We start from the raw sequence: 13,638 nt of genomic DNA on the forward strand, positions 1-13,638 counted from the left end.
CCTGCTGGGGAAGTATTAAACTGCCTGAGTAGCATAGAGAAAAAATGATATGTTTTGTAGAAATTTTTATGACATTAATTGTTTTACCTGGCGGTCAATTTGCAGAGAAGGGTTTAGTTTTAAATTTACCAACAGATGTTCAAAACTAGCAAATTGCTAATCAGTTGCCACGCAAGTGTGAAAACCTTGATCTCATAACGGCTCATTTTGTGCACCAAGATAGATACGAAACTGATGAAAATTTGAGATACAAAGTTAGTCTTTCTAGATTAAGAAATGCTTTGATTTGGTTGAAGGAGAATAATAATTTGTACCAGAATATAAAAATAGTTAGCGATTTTGAAAACTGCGAAGAAATAAACAATTCTACATTAGATTTAGATGACTTTGAGTACTCCACTGTAACACCAATGAATGCAAGCATTCCAATTTCAAACCTCTCTTCTTTTGTTCACAACAAAGATCCAATTATAAGAGTGCCAAGCATTACTGAAAATCCTGTCCATATATTTGACATGGAGAATGGAGAAGAAATGGCTTATCCTTGGCTATTTCCTAAGGGAAAATATGGATTAAATTATCCAAGACCTATTAAGATTCCTCGTTCTATGTACTTCAAACAAAGATTATATCATAAAAGTGGACACTTTAGAACAAGAAATCTGTGAGCCAATGCTCACTAGTGATACCCCCGCTCTGATGTGAATATGCAAAATAAGCAAAGTCGACATTTAACAGAAAGCTGGCATCCGATTGGTACAGAAATATATCCCACCATATGGCATGCCTAAACAAATAGTGTGTTAAAATTTCAAGCATCTGCAATAAATAGCTGCTGAGAAATCTTTGAGGAAAATTTGTTTGAAAATTTTGGCTAAAATAAACAAAGTCATCATTTAACAGGAAGTTGACGTCCGATTGATACAAAAATATATCCCACAATATGGCATGCCTAAACAAATAGTGTGTTAAAATTTCAAGCATCTGCGATAAATAGTTGCTGAGAATTCTTTGACGGAAATTTGTTTGAAAATGTTGGCAAGAAATAAACAAAGTCGTCATTTAACAGGAAGTTGACGTCTGATTGGTACAAAAATACATCCCACAATATAGCATGCCTATACAAATACTGTGTAAAAATTTCAAGCATCTGCGATAAATAGCTGCTGAGAAATCATTGACGAAAATTTGTTTGAAAATGTTGGCAAAAAATAAACAAAGTCGTCATTTAACAGGAAGTTGACGTCTGATTGGTACAAAAATATATCCCACGATATGGCATGCCTATACAAATACTGTGTAAAAATTTCAAGCATCTGCGGTAAACAGTTGCTGAGAAATCTTTGAGGAAAATTTGTTTGAAAATTTTGGTTAAAAAATAAGCAAAGTCGTCATTTAACAGGAAGTTGACGTCCGATTGGTACAAAAATATATCCCACCATATGGCATGCCTATACAAATACTGTGTAAAAATTTCAAGCATCTGCGAAAAATAGTTGCTGAGAAATCTTTGACGAAAATTTGTTTGAAAATTTTGGTTAAAAAATAAGCAAAGTCGTCATTTTACAGGACGTTGACGTCCGATTGGTACAAAAATATATTCCACGATATGGCATGCCTTAACAAACGCTGTGTTAAAATTTCAAACATCTGCGAGAAATAGTTGCCGAGATAAATGCGACAGAAATTTTTGTTACGGACGGACGGACAGACAGACGGACGGACAGACAGACAGACAGACACACAAGGGTAAAACAGTATACCCCCTCTCCTTCGGAGCGGGGGTATAAAAAACATGACTTATCTTCTTCATTCTGCTGTATCTCTTGATATATCTTTGTTGAAATCAGAAATAAATCTCAAAATGAGGATAAGGAAGGATAGATCAAATTCAGGATTAGTGACTGCCGGAGAAATCAGAGATATAGAGAATAACCCTTCTCTGGTAGAAAATTCTTACATGTTTATGAAACATAGGTAATCACAGATTACAAAGCTCACCGAGACGAGGCATCAACTTTATGAGGCATCACCTTTAAAACCACCTTTATCATATGATATGAAAATCATAGTTAATGATCTTGGATATTCATGGATACTGTTTTGACACAATATCGTATATCATATGTAAAAAAATTGTATGAAAATCCTATGTTCATTTCATACATTATTATAAGATACAATGTTTATCAATACAATAATATAAAATATGATATTGCATCCAATGATACTTACAATATATATCATTTAATACAATATAATACTGTAATAAATATTGATGCAATATGATTTTGTAACATATAATATGACATTGTATCGTGTTATACATTATTGTATTTAATCACATAATACAATATCATAATATCTAATATAAATACAATATATCATTATTTGATACTATATCATATCACATAATACATCACAATATTGTAACATATGATATTATATTGTATAATATAGTATAATTTTGTATTGTATGATATTGTATCATATTTGATACACAATATTGTATCATATGATACAATATAATTTGATAAAACATTGTTTCATATCATATGATACAATATCATCTGATACAGTACGATATTATATAATACAATATCATTTATACAATATCATATCATATGATACAATATCATAATATACAATATCATATTATATGATATCTTATAATATCATATAATACAATTTCATGTATTATATAACAATATATTATATAAACCAATATCATATAATACAATATTGTATCATACGATATGCTATAATTATAATATACAATATCGTATCATATGATACAATATCATATATTGCAATATAATATGAAACAATATCATTCGATAAAATAATATATTATACAATATCATATTCTACAATATTGTATAATAATATACAATACTATACATAACAATATCATAATACAATATCATATAATAATGTACAAAAAATTGATACAATATCATATCATATCATATAACTTTTTACAATATAATGTATGATATTACATTGTATCATATAAAACAATAGTGTATCATATCATAGAATACTATATCATAGGAATCATGTTAAATCATTTAACAACAAACACATCTATCAAGCAGGTTTGAGTGAGGTAGGAGAATTTTTAGCATCCTTGATAATGGAGATCAGGCTCTGCATCTGAAGCTACCTCTGCAATTCATTTATATTATAGTTAAATCAATTATGCAAGCTATTATCTATAAAACATGTAACCTGTTCCAAAAAACTAAACCTCATCCAGCATCCGAAACCTATGGCTCAGATTCAGCATTCAAGCCTGCCAGATGCATCAGTATCATGAGATGCATCATCCCTGCAAGTTTGGTGATGTAAGGACCAGTAATAACTAAGATATAATCATCAGAGGGCACCTGCTCTAAAAACTTTAACCAGCTCTTAAAACCTTAACCTCATCCAGCATCCAAAACCTATGGCTCAGATTCAGCATTCATGCCTGTCAGGTGCATCAGTATCGTAAGACGCACCATCCTTGCAAGTTTGGTGAAGTTAGGACCAGAAATAACTAAGATATATTTTTTAGCATCCTTGATAATGGAGATCAGGCTCTGCATCTGAAGCTACCTCTGCCATTCATTTATATTATAGTTAGATCATATATGCAAGTTTGAAATAGTGCTATTACCTACATATATTAAACATGTGACCTGTTCCAAAAAAACTAAACCTCATCCAGCATCCGAAACCTATGGCTCAGATTCAGCATTCAAGCCTGTCAGGTGCATCAGTATCATAAGACACACCATCCATGTAAGTTTGGTAAAGCTAGGACCAGTAATAACTAAGATATGATCATCAGAGGGCACCTGCTCTAAAAACTTTAACCAGCTCTTAAAACCTTAACCTCATCCAGCATCCGAAACCTATGGCTCAGATTCAGCATTCAAGCCTGTCAGGTGCATCAGTATCATAAGACGCACCATCTATGCAAGTTTGGTGAAGTTTGGACCAGTAGTAACTTAGAAATGGCTATCAAAGGGCACCTGCAACAAAAACTTTAACCTGCTCGAAAAACCTAACTTCATCTAGCATCCGAAACCTTCGGCTCAGATTCAGCATTCAAGCCTGTCAGGTGCAAAAGTATCATAAGACACACCATCCATGCAAGTTTGGTGATGTAAGGACCAGTAGTAAGTAAGATATAATCATCAGAGGGCACCTGCTCCAAAAACTTTAACCAGCTCTAAAAACCTTAACCTCATCCAGCATCCGAAACCTATGGCTCAGATTCAGCATTCAAGCCTGTCAGGTGCATCAGTATCATAAGACACACCATCTATGCAAGTTTGGTGAAGTTTGGACCAGTAGTAACTTAGAAATGGCTATCAAAGGGCACCTGCAACAAAAACTTTAACCTGCTCCAAACACCTTAACCTCCTCCAGCATCTGAAATTTATGGCCCAGATTCAGCATCCAAGTCTCTCAAGTCCATTAGTAGGTCCAGATGCATCATTCATGCAAGTTTGGTGAAGATAGGACAAGTAATAAGTTAGATACAGGACCTGCAACAAAAACTTTAACCAGGTCCGGACGCCGACGCCGAGGGTATAGCATAAGCTCCCCCCGACTTCGTCTCGGTGAGCTAAAAACATAAGAGGGACTGTTGCATATTTGAAAAATTAGCTATACAGTTTGCTTGCGATGTTTAAAGCTTTAGGTCCTCCTACACTGTTTATGACACTTTCTGCAGATGATATGCATTGGAAAGAATTAGGTAGTTTATTGAATGGTCTTGATGATGGTGACTTACAAAACTCTAGAAATGTTCATGGTGTCAAAAAGGATCCTTTAATGACAGCTATCCATTTTGAACGTAGGTTCGATGCATTAATGAAACATGTTGTTAAAAGGCATTCAACCCTTAGGAAAAATTACAGATTATTTTGCTAGAGTAGAATTTCAAAATCGTGGAAGTCCTCATATTCATATGTTTTTTTGGATTGAAAATGTTCCAAACAAAATTGATGATCAAAATATTGTTCAGTTAAAAAATTACATCAATGCTTCGATATCATCCGTTATTCCAGATAGGTCTACTGATAGTGAAATGCATGACTTGGTTATAAAAACACATAGTCACACTCCTTATTGTTCCAATAATTACAAATCGAAATGTAGGTTTGGGTTTCCAAAACAGCAATCAACTGAGACAAAAATATTTGCAAATATTGATCTTTCAAAAAGGAAAAAAGGCAAATTTTATGTAACACGTAGAGGAGAGCAGGATATTATGATTAATTCCTACAATCCTGTAGTTTTAAGGCACTGGCGAGCCAATATGGACATACAGGTGATATCTAATGGTGAAGGAGCAGCATATTAAGTATGTAGTTACATATGTAAATCTGAACCTGATGAATTAAAAAATGCCCTGGGTCATCTTATTCACGGCATTTTTGATTCTAACCCAAGCATTCCAAGACATGTCAGATTGTTAAAAATAGGCCTTACCGTTTTGCGTCACAGACGGATGAGTAGTCAGGAAGCTGCATATAGGTTGAGCAATCTAAATTTAATCCACACTAGTAGAAGATTCATGTACTTAAACACTCGCCAGCCATATAAAAGATTTAAAATTTTGAGAAGTAGAAACGAAATTGATGAATTACCAGATAATTGTACCAATGTTTTTGAGACGAACATTCATGACTATTATCAGCATCGTCCTAATAATTTGAATAATTTGTCATTATATAGATTTTGTTCATGGTATGAAAAAACATCTTTGGCTCAACCTAAACGAAAATGTTTGGAAAGGATATACATCTCTAAATTTGATATTTGGATGAAAAAAGTTAAAAAAACATTTATCATACGAACCCCAACATTTCCAAATTATTCAGAAGATTACTATTACAGCCTGCTCGTACTTTTGCTACCACATAGATCTGAAAATGAATTGATCATGCCATATTCTAGTGCAAAAGATTCCTTTATAAACAAGAGATGTTTACTAAATTCTTCAATAGATTTTACCTATTTTTCTTTCACTGAACAGATTGAAAATACTATAAGAAGATTAAATTTAGAAGAAGATTTAAACAATTCAACATTCAATGTGGAGGAAACTGAAAGTGTGCATTTTGACCATGAATTTTTTTTACAGTCAATTATGCAATCAATGAATTTTAATGTTGAAAATGAACACTCTGAACATATTCCTTTTGAAAATGATATGCATTTGCATTCTCTTAGTTGTTCATTGTCACTAAATGATTTTCACAGTTCAGTTACAAAAATGACAAAGTCTCAACTAGAAGTACTTGAACATGTTAAATTAAAATGTGAAGGTAAATCTTGTCCATTTTATGTATTTGTTTCTGGAGGAGCTGGAGTAGGAAAATCTTTTTTGACAAAAGCAATTGTTGCATATTTGCAACTTTTTACTTCCAAGACACTCAACACAAACCCTGTTGTTGTTTGTGCACCAACAGGTACAGCTGCCAATAACATTAATGGAGAAACACTTCACTCATCATTAAAAATTCCAGTTCATAAATTTGTTCACTACAGCAGTGTATCTCCTTATTGTTTGAAACAACTTCGAAAAAAATTTCAAAATGTACATACAATCATCTTGGATGAAGTAAGTATGGTAAGCAGCAGTATGTAATAAGTGACAACAATCTGCCATTTGGTGGATACAAAGTGATTACTGTTGGCGATTTTTTTCAGTTTAGACCAGTGAAAGGAAATTTTGCTTTTGAAAATATCTTATTGTGGCGCCTGTTTGAACCATTCTTTTTGACTGAAAATATGAGGCAAAATGCAAATGCAACATTTTTCAATTTGTTGAATAGAGTGAGATTCGGATTACCATCAGAATTAGATATAACAATTTTAAAATCTAGATTAATTAGAGAAAGCACTGACTATGAAAATATGCTGCACATTTTTCCTCTTCGCAAACAAGTTGAACAATATAACAACCATCTGTTGTCAAAAATTGGCACAAATATCATCAGTATTTCAGCTTCACATTACTTTTCACAATCTGATCAAAATGCATTGGCCTCTGTTGATAGTAATTATATTCCTACAGATGACAGACTTGCAGGAGGGTTGTGCAATATTTTGCAAATTGCAATTAATGCAAGAGTTATGTTAATACGAAACATTCATACAGAATCTGGATTAGTTAATGGTGCAATGGGAACAATAAGCGACATATCATATGAAACAAGAAATGGACACTCTGAACCAACAAAAATTTATGTATTGTTTGATAATCAAAGTATTGGTAGATTAAATTGTGCTAGTGGTACATTGATGCATAATCCAATTCCTATTGAGTTAGTACAACATGAGTTTTCTTACGGAGGTCGACAGATAGTTAGAATGCAATTTCCACTGGTGTTGTCGTGGAGTTGCACTGTTCATAAGGTTCAAGGTTTATCACTTGACAATGCTGTTATTCATTTAGGTTCTGATGTCTTTGAAAAGGGGATGGCATATGTTGCTTTGAGTAGAGTTCGAACCATACAAGGTTTATTTATCTTGAGCTTAGACCCTTCAAGAATTGTTGCAAATGATATTGTGATTGACGAATATGAACGGCTGAAAAACATTATCAAAAAAAGAAAATATTAAAAATGAGTAGATAAATTCTCATAATGAAAGTTTATTATATTATGTATTTTTTTCTATGTATTTCAAAATTTGATGTTATATTCTATTGACATTTTTGTTGATGTATTATTTTTGGTATATAATGTACAAAGTGTTTTTGTTATGAAAATTTATATGCATGCATAAAATAAGTTAAGTATTTAATTTTGCATGCAGGCAGAAACCAAAAGCTTCAAAGTCATAAGGAAGTCAAATGAGTTGCAGTCATATCATAACAAGACACAGAACAAAGAAATGGTTTATTTTAATCTTGTAACCTTGGAAGGAAGCGAGTTCTACCATCTGCGAGTATATCAGAAGCATAAGTTCAACACAATTAAAGAAGGGATGTCGTTCAAATTTTCAAATATAATCAAGAAGGACAACAATGTTTTCTGGGCAACATCTGCGTCTATCATAGCGTACACCAGTGCAGTTGAGGTTGACTCTGAAGTGGAAAAAAATGCCCCTCCCCTTCCAGAGCAAGGACCAGCAGGTGGACTCGAGGTTGACTTAAAGACTGCCCTGAAATCTCCTGAGAAGTCAACAGTCAGAGGAAAGATTGTGATGGTAATATTCTCTCAACCTTTAATTGTAATTTAAATATTAAATATTTTACTTGCAACAGTGTTCATTCACTAGATGGGGCATAGAATAATCATTTTTCATTACATGTTCATTCTTTCACTATTTATTAGTTAAAAAATAAAAATGAGCAGATGTAAAGTGCAACTAATAGTTAAGAAATTATTCAAATATTATAAACAGTAAAAATTATGAAATACTAAGTGTTTTTATGATATTCTATTAGGTTTCACCTGTGCGCTACCGACAGAAAGGCGCTTTAGCTGTACGATCACTACTGATCAAGGACCAAAAAGATACAGCTAAGGTATGTCTCTTTGGACCGAATGCTGAGACGAACTATGCATCGGGGGATTGTGTGAAAGTATCTGCTGTATACCCCAAAACATACTATCAAAAACTCCAGTTGACAACAAGTCCAGCATCAACATGTGAGGTACAAGTCAAATCAATTATTTTGGTCAAAATAATATAATTATGGATATATACAGAGAATGTGAGTAGTAAGAATCTTAAACACTGATTAAAGACATACATGTATAACATATTAATGTTTAAACAATTTGGACTTCCTGTTAATTTTTAACTGTTGTTTTCAGTGTATTTATATCATATCAAGGGGTAATGTTAGTGAGCATTGGTTCACAGATATCTTGTTTAACCATTAATCATAAGAGAAATTTTCACAAATTTTAGATGATAGCGGATTCTCCAGATATTGAGATAAAGGATGAAGACAAGGAAAAGGTGTATGATGACTTGGACTTCGCAGAAGAAACACAGGCTACCAAGCAAATTGTCCTAACAGACTTCACGGAGTGCGACATCTATAATTGCTGTGATATGCCACGTATTTATGCTTTTTAAAAAAAATTTTTACATGTAAATACTGTATATTATTAAGTTTTTTAATTTATATTTTTATCTTTTGAAACATATAGTGTAAAGATAAATTAAGCAGTGTTCATAATATAAGATGTTTATTTTATTATTTTATTACATAAAAGGTACTTCTATAAAATTTGGAAAGTAATCTTAAATATTGTAAATCAGACAATCCTGTACCTTTGTAAATAAATGTCTAATTAATGTTTGCAGCCTGCAGGAGAAAAAAGATAAAAGATGGAAAATACCCTATCTGCGCAAAAGAATCAAATGAAAGCTCAAAAAGTTACAAAATCCAATTCCTGTATGAAGTTGATGGAAAAAGGGATAACAAAATTACCCTTTTTCAGGGAACCATCGAAAAAGTATAGCGCCAAACAATTGAATTCCAGACAAAGGATGAGTTAATTGTACAGGTTGTTGAGAAATTACCGATTCGATTCACGGCTGCTATTTTAAACAATAACTTTGTGAATGTGTCCATCTAAAACAGATATTTGAAAATTTAATGGTTAACACCTGAATTACGATGCTCATTTAAAACCTTTTTTCATCTGTTTTTTAAACTCTGGGCTTAAGTAACCAACATGAAATCATGATTTTGAAATGCCTAAGATAGTAACTATTAAAACTAAGAACACTAAAATACTGGACCATCCTTATGATTTAAACAAGAATGTTTATACTTATTGTCAGTTTTAAACATGAAAGTTGATTGCATTTTTTTTGTTATACCCCCCGCAAACGAAGTTTGGGGGGGTATATAGGAATCACCTTGTCCGTCTGTCCGTCCGTCTGTCCGTCCGTCTGTCTGTGCAATCGTGTCCGGTCCATATCTTTCTTATGGAGAAACATTGGAAGTTCTTACTTCACACAAAGATTGCTTATGACCTAAGGGTGTGTCATGACCTTGACCCAAGGTCATTCGGGCAAGGTCAAGGTCACTGGCAGAAAAAATACAAAATTCGTGTCCCGCTCATATCTTTCATATTGAGAAACATTGGAAGTTCTTACTTCATACAATGATTGCTTATGACCTAAGGGTGTGTCATGACCTTGACCCAAGGTCATTCGGACAAGGTCAGGGTCACTGGCAGAAAAATACAAAATTCGTGTCCGGCCAATATCTTTCGTATGGAGAAACATTGGAAGTTCTTACTTCACACAAAGATTGCTTATGTCCTAAGGGTGTGTCATGACCTTGACCCAAGGTCATTAAGGCAAGGTCAAGGTCACTGGCAGAAAAAGTGCACAAAATTTTTGTCCGGCTCATATCTTTCGTATGGAGAAACATTGGAAGTTCTTAATTCACAAAAAGATTGCTTATGACCTAAGGATGTGTCATGACCTTGACCCAAGGTCATTTGGGCAAGGTCAAGGTCGTTGGGGGGAAAAGTGCAAAATTCGTGTCCGGTCATTATCTTTCTTATGGAGAAGCATTGAATGTTCTAACTTAACACAAATATTGCTTAGGACCAAAGGGTGTGTCATGACCTTGACCCAAGGTCATTTGGGCAAGGTCAAGGTCACTAGCAGAAAAAGTGAAAAATTCGTGTCTGGTCATTATCTTTCTTATGGAGATGCATTGAATGTTCTTACTTCACACAAATATTGCTTATGACCAACAGTTTTAAAAAAAATGAGCAGTTGTTATTTAAAGAAATAGACGGTGAAATAGATTCATCCAATATTTTCTATAATTGGAAAAATACACGCATTATGATTTTTATCTTAGCGGGGGGTATCAATTGTGAGCTTGCTCACAGTACCTCTAGTTATTTTTGTCAGGTTGTGATTTAATTTTTTTCCTTTTTTAATACATAATACCCCCCTCCTCCAGAAAAAATGGAATATGTGTATTTGTTGTATATTTTTTTTTTTTAAAGGAATATGTACTCAGAATTTTTTTTTGTAACAGTATTCTTTACTTCCGTGTAGTTTTGTGCGATATTATGCATGCCTGATTTATTTTTTGCATTTTAGCAAGTTTCATTTTTTTTAAGTTGGCATTTATAAACACAGGAAAATATTTTTTGTAGTCATTGTTAGCATTTTTCTAGTCATCATTTATATACAATAATTATAATGGTTGTTTTTTAGTTGTTTTTTTTCTTTATTTCTTTTGTAGAAGCCAAAGTTATATAGTATTATCAACCTATTGTTTATGCACAAGTGCTCATTGTTTTTATATGGAGAAATTTTACTAATTATATGTGTGTATTAGGAAGGAATTTGAAAATTTAATGGCAGAAAATTACTTTTATTAAATGTTTCTTCTAAGATTTAAAACATAACTCAATAGACCCACAGAAATATTTTTTTACACACCCATTGATAATTTTTTTTCTAGTCATTGTTCTTTGTGAGTTTTGCATGCATATTAATTTACTGTAAAAATCTGGAGCCCATCTTTCATTTTACAATGTTGATATATTTGAATATTTTTTTTACTTTCATTAGTACAAAACATGTATTTTACATTTTCACTTTTTTAAAAAATAAAACAATGATTTGATTTCTTTGTATTCTTATTTCTGTGTAGATATATGTAAATATTCTCTTCTTTAATCATAGAATAATCAAAATGTCTATGAATATCAAGTGACAATTTTAAATTTGATACAAATTCAAATGCGAACAATTTATAGTTTTCATTCTCCCAATATTGCGGCCTGATATCTTTGACGCTTGCGTCAATGTGGTTTTCTTGTTTTTACCTAAATTGGAATTAATTTGAAACTATAGACAGGTATGTACAATTAATTTAGTGGTGTTGGCAAATGTCATTCCTCTCGCGCCGGTCTGAAAAAAAAATCGGAAAGATGGGCTCCCGGGTCTTCATTCGAAAAATTTTCAGACCGGGGGCTGTCTTTTACTTCCCCACACAAGAAAGTCATTCTGTTAGAATGCCTAAGTACATGTTGTGTTTTGTTTCCCCGAATGTTCAAATATATATACCAGTATATACATGTACATTTCTTATCAGTATGCACGTGATCACTTTTCTAAACAAAGACAAACTATTTCGTGTTCTGGGTGTATCTCCTTCTTTTTGTGCGAATGATATTAAATTACCGCTTAATCGATATATATAATGAGAAAACATGATTAAAAAAGCTGAAGATCACTTTGTTGGTCTACACGAGAAACGACAATCAGTCAATTATGCCTATTGTTTACTTACGTGCTCCTTTTTACTAAAAGCTTGAGATTAAAGAACATAATGGTTTAAAATACAATGTTACTTATAATATGAGACAATGTATGCATGGTGTCTAACATCACTGTTTATGATAGGACCGGTAGTGGGTTATAGGAGACTACCTACTTTTCCACTTTGTGGCAATATCTAATGTATATACGTAAATTCGGTTTCCTGCTTATGTGAGATTTCCACTTTTTTCTTTTAAACTTTTTTCCTTGTCGGGATTACTTGAACTTGTCAATTTTTTATTTATTTTAATTTGTTAACAGGCCATCTGTATATTTTTTCACATAGAATGGAACTTTCATTGTATAAACGCTGTATATGTACTTATTTGGCTTATTTTATCTGTTAATCTTTAACACTTTGAACAAATAAAAAATCAATCATTTTTATCGTCGTTAAATGAGTATTCGTATGAAATATAAAGAAGGCGGCCAAGGTATTCACTTTGATGGCATTGAATTGCAAAACATAATGATTGGTCGAGACACAATGCCCAAGGTTTGTAGCGTTGCTATAGGTGCTATAGACGAATTTCCAATTTCATGGATCCTCCTATAGAAATTGGTCTTGTATTCACATGTTAACCGAAGTTGACTCATTTTGAATGTTTTCAGTTTAATAAGTATAAAATTAAATATTTAGAGTAAAATCAGACACCCTCACTTTGGGTGAATTAAGGCTAGAACTTGTGTTCTTCTAAACATGATGATCATGCAACCAGTGAAAACATGATCTGGAACAAAAATTTTGAACCATTTCTTTTGGCGGAAAAGACGAAAAGAGAATGGGTACCCAGGGTTGTCTCTAAAAATTGAAGTAGAAGGGAGAAATAAAAAAGTAGAAGGAGATCTGGAGGTCTAGCTAATAGCTACTGTAGATTGTGTTTGAAATGCAATAATAGCCGGGTAATTACGTCACTTTAGGCGGGAAAATTCCCTGCCTCCTGGGTCTTAGAGACAACCCTGGGTACCAGAAGCTAGGTTTTGTAACAGGTACTTTCCGCCCATACACAGGTGTAGGCAAATAATGGGAAAAGGCACTTTAATATGTAAAGAACAAGGAACGTTATTAGCCGTATTTGGCCGCAAAATTTATCATATTTTCAACGTCTTAGTTTTGTTTTTTGATGTGGTGCATTTTACTAAGTTCGATACTGGCTAAATTCTACAGGCACCAAAATGACGTCATTTTTCATTATGACGTCACTAGTGTACGCTGAACATGGAATGATCTCCAAAAATCGTTATAATATATGGAAATATGAATAATCTTTGCTGAAATTAAAACCTTTCACATGCATTAACCACTTTTAT

This window comes from Magallana gigas, chromosome 1, assembly GCF_963853765.1.
Source record: "Magallana gigas chromosome 1, xbMagGiga1.1, whole genome shotgun sequence".
NCBI classification, from domain to species: Eukaryota; Metazoa; Mollusca; class Bivalvia; order Ostreida; family Ostreidae; genus Magallana; species Magallana gigas.